Genomic DNA, 12,753 nt, shown 5'->3' on the forward strand with positions numbered 1-12,753 from the left:
TTACCAACATGGCTACTCGTGAGTTTTTAGCAGCAGAGATGGAACGCTTGCAGCGGCAGCAGGCAGATTTGGCACAAAGACGTATCGCATTGCAGCGGCGAATGCTGGAATCTGCAGAGGCGGATTCTGAAGAAGCAGGACTCAGTACTAGAGACATTCCAGCTTCTGATACCCAACAGTTAAGTGGGGTTACCCTTCCAGACATACATACTGGGCAAACTGAGGGAGATTCAGCATAACCACACAACAACAACATACATGTCACGATCCGGGTATCTGGACGCCATTTCTTACCTATCAGATGCCTCCTAAGGCTGGCTCAGCGCTCCAGGACCGGATCCCATCTGTTATCCTGATGTGCACATTCCCGCATCCTCTCCTGTCTCTCTGGACGCAGTCACAGTAACGCCTTATACATCTGGCATGGCGTCTCCCGCGGCCTCCGCCCCTGAGCTTCTGCATTCAGAGTGGCGATTACGTCAGCCGCGGCCTCCGCTGTGTCCGCGTGGTCGGATGTGCATCTGTCAGCCTGGCGTCTCCTGTCTCCGGTGGCCGGCGCCGCCATTACTGTTTTCCAGACCACATGGATTACAATCCAAACTTCCCTCCAAGTGTCTGCATGGGCGCAGCCATCTTGGATTCTGTCAGCTGATCATTCCTACCAATCCGTTGTCAGTATTATTAATTTGCATAATTGCCTAGCCAATGCCTTCCTTGCTGCAGGTATAAATAGGTTGTGCCTGAGCAAGGAAGGCGTCAGTGCTTTGGTTGTCAAACCTAGTTCCAGTTTGTCTCTCTTCTGTGAATGTCTTTCAGGTTCCAGCTCCTGTCTCCAGACTTCTGCTATAGAGACCCGCACCAGCATTCCATCTGCGGTGTAGCCTGACTCTCCGATCCATTCTGGACTCACCTGTTTCCAGCTACAACATCACCTGCTTCCAGCTCAGCTTCCAGCAGTGGACAGCTTCTCTTAAAGGGCCGGTGTCCTTTCTGCAGTTTACCACTCTCCACCGGTATTATTATTTCTCCGCTCTCAAATTCTACATTTCATCTACATTGCATCGCTCTCAAGCTTTATTTATTATTTAACTGGTTCCAGCCAGTATCCACTCCGTGCCAACACCTGTCTGGTTCTAACCAGTACCCACAGCAGCATTTTATCTACAGCAGTCCAGCTTTCCCTGGAACACCAGCTGGTACGACCCTGGGCTTTCCTCATTGCTACAGTTGAGCCTGGTAAGGACTTTCCAACTTGCAGATAATAAGAACTGTCTCATACCACCAGAGCCCTGTGGCCCCTGCCACCCTGTAGTACCCAGGACCTGTATTATTATTTCTCTGCTGATTTTTATGTTACTTTTTACTGCTACTGTGATGCATGGAATTTGTCATAAATAAATATCATTGACTTTTACTCAAGTTGTCGTGGACACGCCTTCGGGCGGTTTCTCTTCATGTTACTTACATGTCCAGGGGTCTGATACAACCTCCCAGGTTCCGGTACATCTCAGCCCCTACAACTGAGGCTGCCTTCCGTCAGCTCAGGCCCTCAGTTGTGACAATACAGAAGCTGCTAGTGATGAGGAAGATGGTGAGGAGCAACAGGACCAAAGCTCACAGGCTACTTCAAGACGTAAAAAAAGGCAGCCAGCATTCACTAAGAGGGAGTTGCGTGTTTTGGTCACGCAGGCCATGTCAAAAATACATAGAGTACCAAAAAACATGGGTGCTGCTACGAAAGAACGCATCTGGAGGGACATCACTCATTCTGTGAATGAAGTCGGCTCTATCGTCAGAACATCACAGGAAGTTAGACGACGGTAAGTGCATCTTGGCAGTCCATTATCTGTGCTAAGTAGTCTTCAAAAGGTAGTTACATGTGATGTTGTGTATAGCAAACAAAAGCAGAACATGTGTCCTATATATTATTACCAAAAATATTAATACTCTACCTTGCCCCTATTTTTCTAAACATATGTAGTTGGGCCGACTTCAAATCCCGCCTGAAGGGCAAGAGGGCTGCGGAGTGGAATGCCTCAAGGGCTACAGGTGGAGGACCAGCTGTCGCTTTGGAGTATACAGAGTTGGAGGAGATAGCGATGGACTCTGTGAGTTATGAGGAGGGGCAAGGAGTGTCTCATATGGACACGGACCTGCCTGAAATCCTGACGGCACATGACTTGCCAGGTAAGTTTACGCACATATTTTTTTTTTTTAATACAAAAGTCTCATATTATTTTTGTCTACTCTTTTTCCCACACATTCTTCTATTTGCTTTGCACATAACACAGCACAGGGGGGTGATCAGGTCGAGTCACAGGAGGGTTATGTGGCTGAGGTGGACCTAGTGGCTCGGGTAGTGTGGGACCCCAAATCCCACCTATCCAGGTTCCAACTGGCCCCCCCACCCAACCCTCTGCTATCCCGGAGATCCTGCTTGAAATTGCTAGGTATGGTGAGAGCCTAAATGCATTTCAGGACAGGATGATCCAGGAGGTAAGCCAGATAGCTGACCGGCTCACTGAGCACAGAACCAGTGTGGAGCAAGGTGTGACTCAACTCTGCCAAGGTCTGGCAGAGATCAGGCAGGGACAAGATCAACTTGCCTCCTCATTCCAAAGCCTTGCAAATAACATCTTGCAAGGTCTCCAGGCCATCGCTGTCTCCCTTGCCCACAGTGGCAGAGAGCCAGCCACATCGGCTCCCTCCCCTGCCCCTGCCCAGGAAGAAGATCCCACTGGGCAGGGCCCACGAAGGTCGCTCTGCAGACCAAGCCAAGAAGAACAGCATCAGGCGGGGAAAAAAAGAAGAAAGTGATGTCTCTCCAGATGGGCAGCACCTATGTTTTACATGTTGTCTCTATGTATTTTATGTGTAGGCTTGTGTGGCCAGAATGGCTAACTCCCTCTTAGTGAAAAAATTTTTTTTTTAGATATTTGTAGCCTGTGAGCTTTTTTCCAAGTACACCAGAGCCATCTTCCTCATCCTAGTGTGCTGTGTATTGTTGTGTGTGTGTGGTGGCTCATGAATCTTTCTCAGTTCCCCAAATATATTTGTCTGGCAGGGTGTTTACAGCATATTATTTTTTGAAGTTAAAAACATTATTTTGTCAGAAGCTGGAGTTTCCCTAGTACTGAGTTCTGCTATGTCATTTGTGTCAATGCCATCTGCTTGCTGCTTGGTCCATCTTTGCCTGTGATACTCACATGTAGCCATGTTGTTTTGATATCGAAATATATTACAGTAGTAATAAATTATTGTTAACTAAAAAAATGTGTCCTTTATTTTAGTTAATGCATTATGTTAATCTTAGTCCTTGAAAGTTTAGCAAAGCATATAGACACTTGGGGAACAAGAAAAAAATTTTAACGAAAAAAAAAAAGCATCTTGAAAAATGCAACAGGTTTGACTTGCAACACACTTTAATTGCCATATTACAAAAAAAGACACAACTCAGGTTTGTGATTACTATGGGCAACAGGACAGCAATTTAAACCTTGACAGATATTCAAAAAAAATATAAAATAATTATGTTAAGTGTATGCTGCATTATGTTGGTCCTGATATTTGGGATATACAAAGGTAACATTTTATGTAGTTTAGATGTTGCTGATGTAGTTTATAAGTTTGGTTAATTTCAGTTGTTTGCATTTTGTAGTATTTAAAACATTAAATAATGCACTTAACATAATTTATAAAAAACACAACTTGCACAAAAATAAAAGCCATATTTGTCAGCGTGACAGATTTTTAGGTGCTTAGAATTGATGTTTGAAGTACTTCAGCAGAGCAGTGTTTAGCAAGTAATTGGCCAACAGATGAATGTGCTCTCCAATTAACTGGTAATTAGTGCATACACACTTGTAACACTAGTTTGCAAATGCAGAGTAACTGCAGACCTACTCGGCTGCTGCAGCAAGATAGCGAGGCTTTGCTATGTTAAGTTTCATTGCGAAAAAGCATTTTTGCGAAAAACACGCCTACTGCTAGTTGCATACTCCCACACTAGACGCCCACTTTCACGCCCATGTCGTCAGATTGCGAAGTCGCGCCTCTGTCACGCCTTCGCCACTCCCCGTTTTCGTTTCTGTGTTACGAGCAGTTTTCTGTGTTGTATTTCTGCACAAGTGTCGTATCGCTCTGCTCGCGCATGCGTATTTCCGCTTTTGCGCATGCGCGTTTACTTGGTTTCGGGCCGTTTGCGATGCGATGAATCTCTGCGATCAACTCGGAATGAGGGCCCTAGTTACATGATTACAATTTATACAGTAAGCAGTTAATTCAAACTAAATCAAATACATACAGTTACAGGCCAGCAAATACATCACCATATCTTTCTCATATAAAGTCTTCCCTACATATCACTCTCTCTCTCTCTGTAAAATCATGTAGGCACTGGTCTGGTAGCACCTCCATCATCGTCTGGGACAAATCAGCAACTCCTGTGTGTCTGCCTAGCAATGTCCTATCTAGTTTGGGGGAGTGCACACATCTAGTCTAAGGGAGGGAACTTTCTCATTCATGATGAGTCACTGGTCAATTCATATGCAAACCAGGTTCAGCCTTGAAGACATCAAAAGTGCTGGCCTGAGTTTCTTGTCCACCACCTTCTTGGAATGTCCATTGTTCTAATAAGAGTGACTTTAGCTTTCATACATTTAATCATAACTACTCATAGCAATGTCCTACAACTTAAGAACAAGCATCAAATTAATCTACACATTAATCTGGTTACTGTAATACCAAACACGACATGTCTATCTTGCTCTGCTCCAATAATACACATACATGACGTTACTCCATTATAGAATTTTTAATCATTATGATGTCTGGTGCTTGATATGTTATAATTATGTGCTGTATGAAATATGTGTTGAATGTATCTCTGTGGCATGTCTGTGTAAATGCGTATGTTACCATATATTGCTGAGCTCGCTGCGCATATTTGCAAGCTTAGCGACTCATAATGTGTGGAGTCTGTATGTTCTCTCTATGTAATATTGTTGACATCGACAGTCCACCCTTTGGCAGTAAACAATAACTGCCATCAATTATTAACATAAGAAAAAAAAATATTTCAGACAATAATCGGAGACCTAGACATGTATTCATTTCGCAAATCAGATGTTTGACCATATTTGGGGAAGACAGGGAGGAGGACGAGACATCCTCTATATGCACTCGGCGGTCACGGGACCACTGGTTGGGTGTGGGACAACATTCAACCTATAGAGTATGCTAGGACAGTGCTTTGGCCTATAATTTCTGATTTGGACGAACATTTCACACATATATGTACCTACGTCTTTGTACACTGATGTTCGGATTCGATTGAGGTTCTGCTGGGTAGATGAAGAAGACACAAACAAATCGTGAAAGTGACATATAAAATTTTTATGATCTACATATTCCTATCATTTTCTGAACATTGTTTCCATTTCTGGAACGTATGCTAGGTCTGTTTAATCATTGAACAAGGGTTATAAGTAGTGTCCTTCCTAAATAACATAAACCTTCGGAGTTCGGGGAGAGCCACTCATAAACCTTTCTTCCACATATATTAATGAGCTCTTTATCTGCAATGTGTGAATAGCCATTGTCTGATTGTTCCTGATTACCTCCCAATTTCCTGAAATTGGTGAGATTTAAACATACCAAGGATTTATCTATGGTACTGGAGGATCTTAAGACTAGGGGGTCTAGTTATATTATATTCTTTGTCCACTGGTCCCCTCCGCCTTCCGTGTTATTCAAGTACCTCAGCTAACTCTAAAAAAAATATGGCACTAATCCAGCATCTGTTCGTCTTAGAGGTACCTGTGAGCACATCCAACATTCCGTTTGGTTTAAGACCTTACCCACTAGTGAGTGGTAATCACTCAAGGGATGTCTGTCACCTTATTGCTAGACTGACATCTCTGGATGCTCTCATCTTCAAATATGGGGTCACAATAACTACAAAATACAGTATTCCTCAGACAATAGCTTATCACGTTACCTCCGAACTCCGTAACTACTAGACCTTTGATTTTTTGTCTGGCTTTAACAAACTGATCGGCTAATCCTGGGATCCTATAAGGAAATCACTCCTTCCTCCAGAACCAGTTCCAGTCCCACACTCGACTCCTCATAAAAAAAACCTTGCAAAAATAGAATGTCCTGAAAAAAAAATGTTTGTCAGCGGGAAAGAGAGAAAAGAGAAATCGAACAAAACAACTCTTGTCCATAGCAAATCAATTACAATGACTGGTCTTTCTGTGATCCTTTAGCACACTCAGGTAGTGTTCAACAGTGCCGCCTCTCAGTCTTCACGGAGCAGAGTCTCTGGTGATACTTTTGCGATCTCACTCCATTTACGAGATCCTTCCGGACTACCGACTTTCCTGCAATGGGAATCGTGGACCCAAGTCTCTCTCTCGGCTACTTTCACTGGGATAGTGCTGTCAACAAAACTTGGTAAGGTCCTTCCCACCTGTCTATTAGGCAACCTGAGCGTAATAACAATCACACAGTCTCTTGGTTCACAATCAAAACAGTTAGTATTTGGCATACCAGCAATCAACAGTTTCAAGTTCTTTTGTCAAGTTCTCAAATGCTGGCTCATCTCAATAAGGTACTGTACTGTCACCTCATTGGTGTATTTCTGATCATTGTGCGGATCAATCATGACATGAGGTTGTCTTCCAAAAAAACCAAAAAGACACAAAACCAAAACAAACATTTCGAAGAGGGTGATTCGTTAAGTAAAGATCTGGGAGTGGTTCCAATGCTACATAATACTAGTGGCAGTATCTATGATCACAATAGTCCAATTTCAAGCTTTGCTCCTACTTCTATGGGTACCATTATCTACACACAAATTTCTACGCAATTTTTCTTTGCGGTAAACACAGCAGCATCCGTGGCGGCAGGAAATGCCTCTACCCAGTTTGAGAAAACATCAGTGCACACCAATACATAACAATAATTCCTAAAGGGTGTTAACTGTACGAAGTCGTTGTGTGTTTGCAATGTAGAGTATCATGAGCATAACTAAAAAAAAAAACATCTCTAGAGGAGAGAAAGAAGGAGAAAATGAAAAAGTAAAATGTCAGGTTTGCCATTCACCAACAGGCATATCAGTGTCTATACAAAATTTCCCTTCACCAGTATTCTCATCCTTCCTCCACCCTTTGTGCATGACAAGGCACACTGCAGTAATACTGGTGTTATCATGCTAGTGATATACTGGGTTCGGGCAGAACTATGAAGGACCAATTAGGCATGTAGTGTTTGAACTGTAATCGGGTCCATGTATTGTACCACCCTGTGTGAACGCAAAAGATGAAGAGGAAACTGTGGAGAAACAGAATAGAGGTTGGTGACAGATGAGTTTGTAGAGGTGGAGAAGATTTTACTAAAATGACAACTGGATTGGGCACTACGGGGAAGTGATTCTCTACTTGGTCTACTCCCCTTAAGAAAAATTCTGTGTTTGTTGTATCGCTATTGGGACTATCCCAGCCATCAATCCAGTGTCCTGTCCATCCTAAGTTCATAGGGAACCCGGTATCTGTGAGATAATTTCCTCTACCTGTGATGGACATGCATCTAGAACAGTGAAATGTAACATTAGTCTTCGTGGGTGTCTAACATACTTTGTACTTCTTGAGCGGGAGCACATTATATGTATATCATATCTAACAAAGCTCCTGTTAAGTTAATCAGGGGCCATTTCTGCTAGGAAAAAGAAGCAAAAGTTTAGAGGCCCCATCTTAACCCCAGCAAGTTTTGTCAAAGGGCAATGTTGCATTTATTTTGTTCTACCCATTAGCCGAATCTGTGTTTTCTATATGGTTTGTGATTCCTTACTATATGTCCCTTGGTCCCGTCTATGTGTTTAATAATGTGGCTTGTGTTTTCTGTCTAGGGGGTCTATATTGACTATGTGTCCTACTACTCTTACAATCTCTGGCAAAATGCCCTTCCTTCCTACAAGTGTAACATATAATTGACCTTGACTTACCATTAGGGATCTGGGGTTTGGACTGATGGGTCTTTCCTGTATGTGCCTGTATACTTACCGTCCTCAACCTCTCCACCTGTTGTTCTCTGCGCCTAGCAATATTGTGATGTTCAATAACGCACTCTTTAAGTTTAGCTACTGCGACCCCTTTCCAATCTGCAAAGAAGTCTGCACCCTGACCCTCAATGGCTTATTGAGCCCATCCATTAGCACAGAGACAGCCACCTCCCATTTTCCGAATTAGTGTTTACCAGTGATCTTATCCAGACGGAGAGTTTTCTATTACTGCAAAGGACAAAAATAAATAAAAAATTAACAAGCTTCATGGTCATGCGAAGTATTCATTCAATCCTTCTCATCCCGTATTAAGGGTCTGTACATGGTCCAACAAACATTTCCGAGCTCATCTTGACTAGGGGCATTACTAGGAATGAATACTTCTTATATGGTAACTAAAAGAAATACCCGTGGATTAACCTGTCTCTGTCCGCTTTCCTACTGGCAAATACTAATGAGCGGACAGGTTTTACTCCATTTCTGATGTTACTTTCTTGATTTTTTTATTTTATTTTTGGGTTTTACTATATATGTACATGAATGATACCATACTTACCAGTTCCACTGGTCTCAGCCACTTCCCCAGCAGGCTAATGCTCTTCTTTTACTGGTTGGATACTCCTCTGAGTGCATGAGAAATGGCTGAAACCAATCAGGTCTCCTTCTCCTACTAAATAAAACTTCAACATGCATTAGTACATATGTAGGTTACAGTCATATTTTTCATATTTTTAGTATTTTCTATAGTTTGTATGCTGGCCGTAACTGCTTCCACATCTACATATGGTGGTGTACTTGCTTTCTCTTTTTCTTCCTACTTGTTTATTGTTGCTACAAGTTCAAACAGTTCTTATATTTCCATTCTTGTCTTATATGACTTTGGTTAGACATACCACCTGCAAATACCTTAGGATCAAACTCACCAACCGCTATTGCTGCCACAGATTTAAACAATTTGTATGTCTGACCCTTTGTTTTCTGGATTTAATCAGACATAATTTAGTCTTTACGTTCTGCAGTACCTCTGGCTCAAAGCTGCCCATCCTTGGAAATGGGGTTTTATCTTCCGCAGTCATACATAACCATTCATTGCAAAAAGCCTCCGTGTGTTAACCATTTTTTTCACACATTAATAAACCTTGCTGACCGTCTCGGCCGCAATCCTTCAGCCTGAACTCTAGCTACCATACGTCTCTCACTTGAGCAACTGGCTCCCATAATTGTGGGTCTTGCCCTCTCGGCCGTTCCCACAAACACCAAAATACTCAATGCAAGCAGACGGTGAAAGTTCTCTGAGCGCTCTTCACCCGCTCTCACCCACGTTGGCCAGTACTACAATACACTGTCGATAGTGGATCGTGATTTACCCAACCTAAGGCCCCTAATTGGCTTCTATTTACTGAAAGTTATTTAGGAGTGACTTACCTCTTCCAGTAAATATCTACCATTGGAGATTTTCCTGAGAGAGACCAGCGAAAACTCCTTATGCACTTGTACACAAATCACGCTTGCGTATGCTCTACACAGCGCTGATGATACCGCGATTTTACGCAAAAGCTCGTAAAGGGGTATCAAGTTGCGCTATGTATCACACCCACAAACATGCGGTCCAATCGCACAGCATATAGGTACTTGTTACCTATCTGCCCTACGACCACTGGAATCGAATCACAAGCTGCGAAATCTCAGCCGGAGCGTATCAAAAAAACTGCATGGGTCACAATTCACAATTCCCTACCACGCTCCTGTGAAAGTCTCCTCACGACTTGCGTACTTTTCTATCTCTATTAACGTGAGTAAGCCGCCTCATGCCGCCAAGCCTCCACTCACTTGGTGTACCAACGACGGGATCCCGAATTCCCGGGTTCAGCTCCACTCACTCCGCTTTCACTCACTCAAATACACCTGGTTTTTCTGTACAAAAAATTGTTTTACTCCCCTAAGTCAGCAGCTTTATTCCAGAGGTGCCCACAGTTTTTAAACTAAATTTAGAGTAACCTGCTTTTGAAATCGGATAGTTATGTGCTATTGTATTAAATATCTACTATCCCACCTTAACTGAACAAATATCGTGTGCTTTGTACTTAGCGTCCGTATTCCTACGCAACCTTGCGTAATCACCCGACCGGCGTGTCTTTTACGCCACGTGCGCTCACCTGTCTTTGTCCGTACCACGTATACAACGTACGTCCGCAATTCAACAAACCACACAGTCTCTATAAATGTGAGCAATACTAACGGGGTAATTCCAAGTTGATCGCAGCAGGAAATTTTTTAGCAGTTGGACAAAACCATGTGCACTGCAGGGGAGGCAGATAAAACATGTGCAGAAAGAGTTAGATTTGGGTGGGTTATTTTATTTCTGTGCAGGGTAAATACTGGCTGTTTTATTTTTACACTGCAAATTAGATTGCAGATTGAACACACCACACCCAAATCTAACTCTCTCTGCACATGTTAAATCTGCCTCCCCTGCAGTGCACATGATTTTGCTCAACTGCTAAAAAATTTCCTGCTGCGATCAACTTGGAATTACCCCCTATAATCGCTCACTTAATACAACACCCAGTTTTTTTTCTGGATAAACCTTAACAACCAGGCCAGAACTGTGTTTCATGTCTTTATAATTACTCCATTAAATACATTTATTTCAAATTTATCTGTATAGCAAACAAATGTATCCGCTTTCACACAGATCTATAATGACTGCAATAATCTATAATTTAAATGATATGATTCAGATTGGATAGCTATCTTGCAGAACATACACTGATATAAATATACACATAATTATAATAATATTATATATATGTATCATTCACTGGCCTCCTATGAGATACATTACCTCTTCACTGCCTCTAATTTGCATATCAAAGATATTTGCTGTTCACTACTAAAAAAAAGTAGTTACACAGGTTAATTTGCATTTCAATGGCTATACTCCCTAGTAAGCAGACTCTACAAGTCTTGGAAGAAAAGGGAAAAAAAAACTATTTTTTTTCACAGACAAGACGGGAAAAAAAAAACACTTATCTCACCATTTACTCTCACTAGGCCCAATTGAAACTATTTGTAATTGACTATGGCATGGGTTATATAAATGCATTGGTAACTCATAAATGTTGCTGGATGTGACAAAGGAAACTGATTGTTCTGAGCACACTGAAAATCAGCTATTAAGAAAGTGACCTTCCTAAAATGGCCACTGCTCCTCCTCCTTCCACATCCATGAGGTTTACACAAGATGGTGGACAGGTCATGTGGTTAGTCCAAAATGGAGAACAGACCATGCGGTTCCTTTGTCACAAAAAAATCACACTCCACACTGGCACCAAAGTTACTTTAGGCCTGAGTTTAAAAAAAAAAAGCTATATCAAGGCTATGCAGCAAATTTTAAATGTACTTTTAAATCTACTTAACAGACAAACAATCCAATCTGAATCAAACACAATATGACTTATTTGAACTTTGTTTTGCAACAATAAAAATACATTTTAGCATTTTAAATATTATGAGAAACACATTGGGGTAAATTTACTAAGATTCGTAATTTTCCGTTTGAGGTCAAAGTTCAATCACGAATGACATCGAAAGTGTAAATATGCAACTTTTTGAATTTAGTACGACTAATTTACTAAGCTGCCGTATTCTGCATTTTCGGTTTTACCGATGTCGATGTCATTCGTTTTTTTAGGCAGTGTTTTACGTGAGTGACTTGTAAAACACTGCCGACTTTAATACAATGAATCTCGGCCGGATCTGAGAGATCCGTGCTGGGCTTCATTGTGCATTTTTAAAAATAAAATAAAATCAGTGTTAAATTATAAAAAAAAAATGCGTGGGGTCCCCCCTCCTAAGCAAAACCAGCCTCGGGCTCTTTGAGCCGGTCCTGGTTGCAAAAATATGGGGAAAAAATGATAGAGGTTCCCCCATATTTCAACAACCAGCACCGGGCTCTGCGCCTGGTCCTGGTTCCAAAAATACGGGGGACAAAAAGCGTAGGGGTCCCCCGTACTTCTAAAACCAGCACCGGGCTCCACTAGCCAGATACATAATGCCACAGCCGGGGGACACTTTTATATAGCTCCCGGCGGCCCTGGCATTACATAACCAACTAGTCACCCCTGGCCGGGGTACCCTGGAGGAGTGGGGACCCCTTCAATCAAGGGGTCCCCCCCCTCCAGCCACCCAAGGACCAGGGGTGAAGCCCGAGGCTGTCCCCCCCATCCATGGGCTGCGGATGGGAGGCTGATAGCCGTTGTGTTAAAAAATGAATATTGTTTTTTAGTAGCAGTACTACAAGTCCCAGTAAGCCTCCCCCGCAAGCTGGTACTTGGAGAACCACAAGTACCAGCATGCGGAGGAAAACAGGGCCCGCTGGTACCTGAAGTACTACTACTAAAAAAATACCCCAATAAAAACATAAGACACACACCTTGAAAGTATAACTTTAATACATACATACACACCTCCATATACACATACTTACCTTATGTTCACACGAGGGTCGGTCCTCTTCTCCATGTAGAATCCATGGTGTACCTGTGGAAAAAATTATACTCACAAAATCCAGTGTAGAAGCCTCTTCTTCTTTTAATCCAGATGTAATCCAGGTACTTGTCAAAATAAAAAAACTGACACCCGACCTCGCACTGAAAGGGGACCCATGTTTTCACATGGGACCCCTTTCC

This window comes from Pseudophryne corroboree, chromosome 6, assembly GCF_028390025.1.
Source record: "Pseudophryne corroboree isolate aPseCor3 chromosome 6, aPseCor3.hap2, whole genome shotgun sequence".
Taxonomy (NCBI): Eukaryota; Metazoa; Chordata; class Amphibia; order Anura; family Myobatrachidae; genus Pseudophryne; species Pseudophryne corroboree.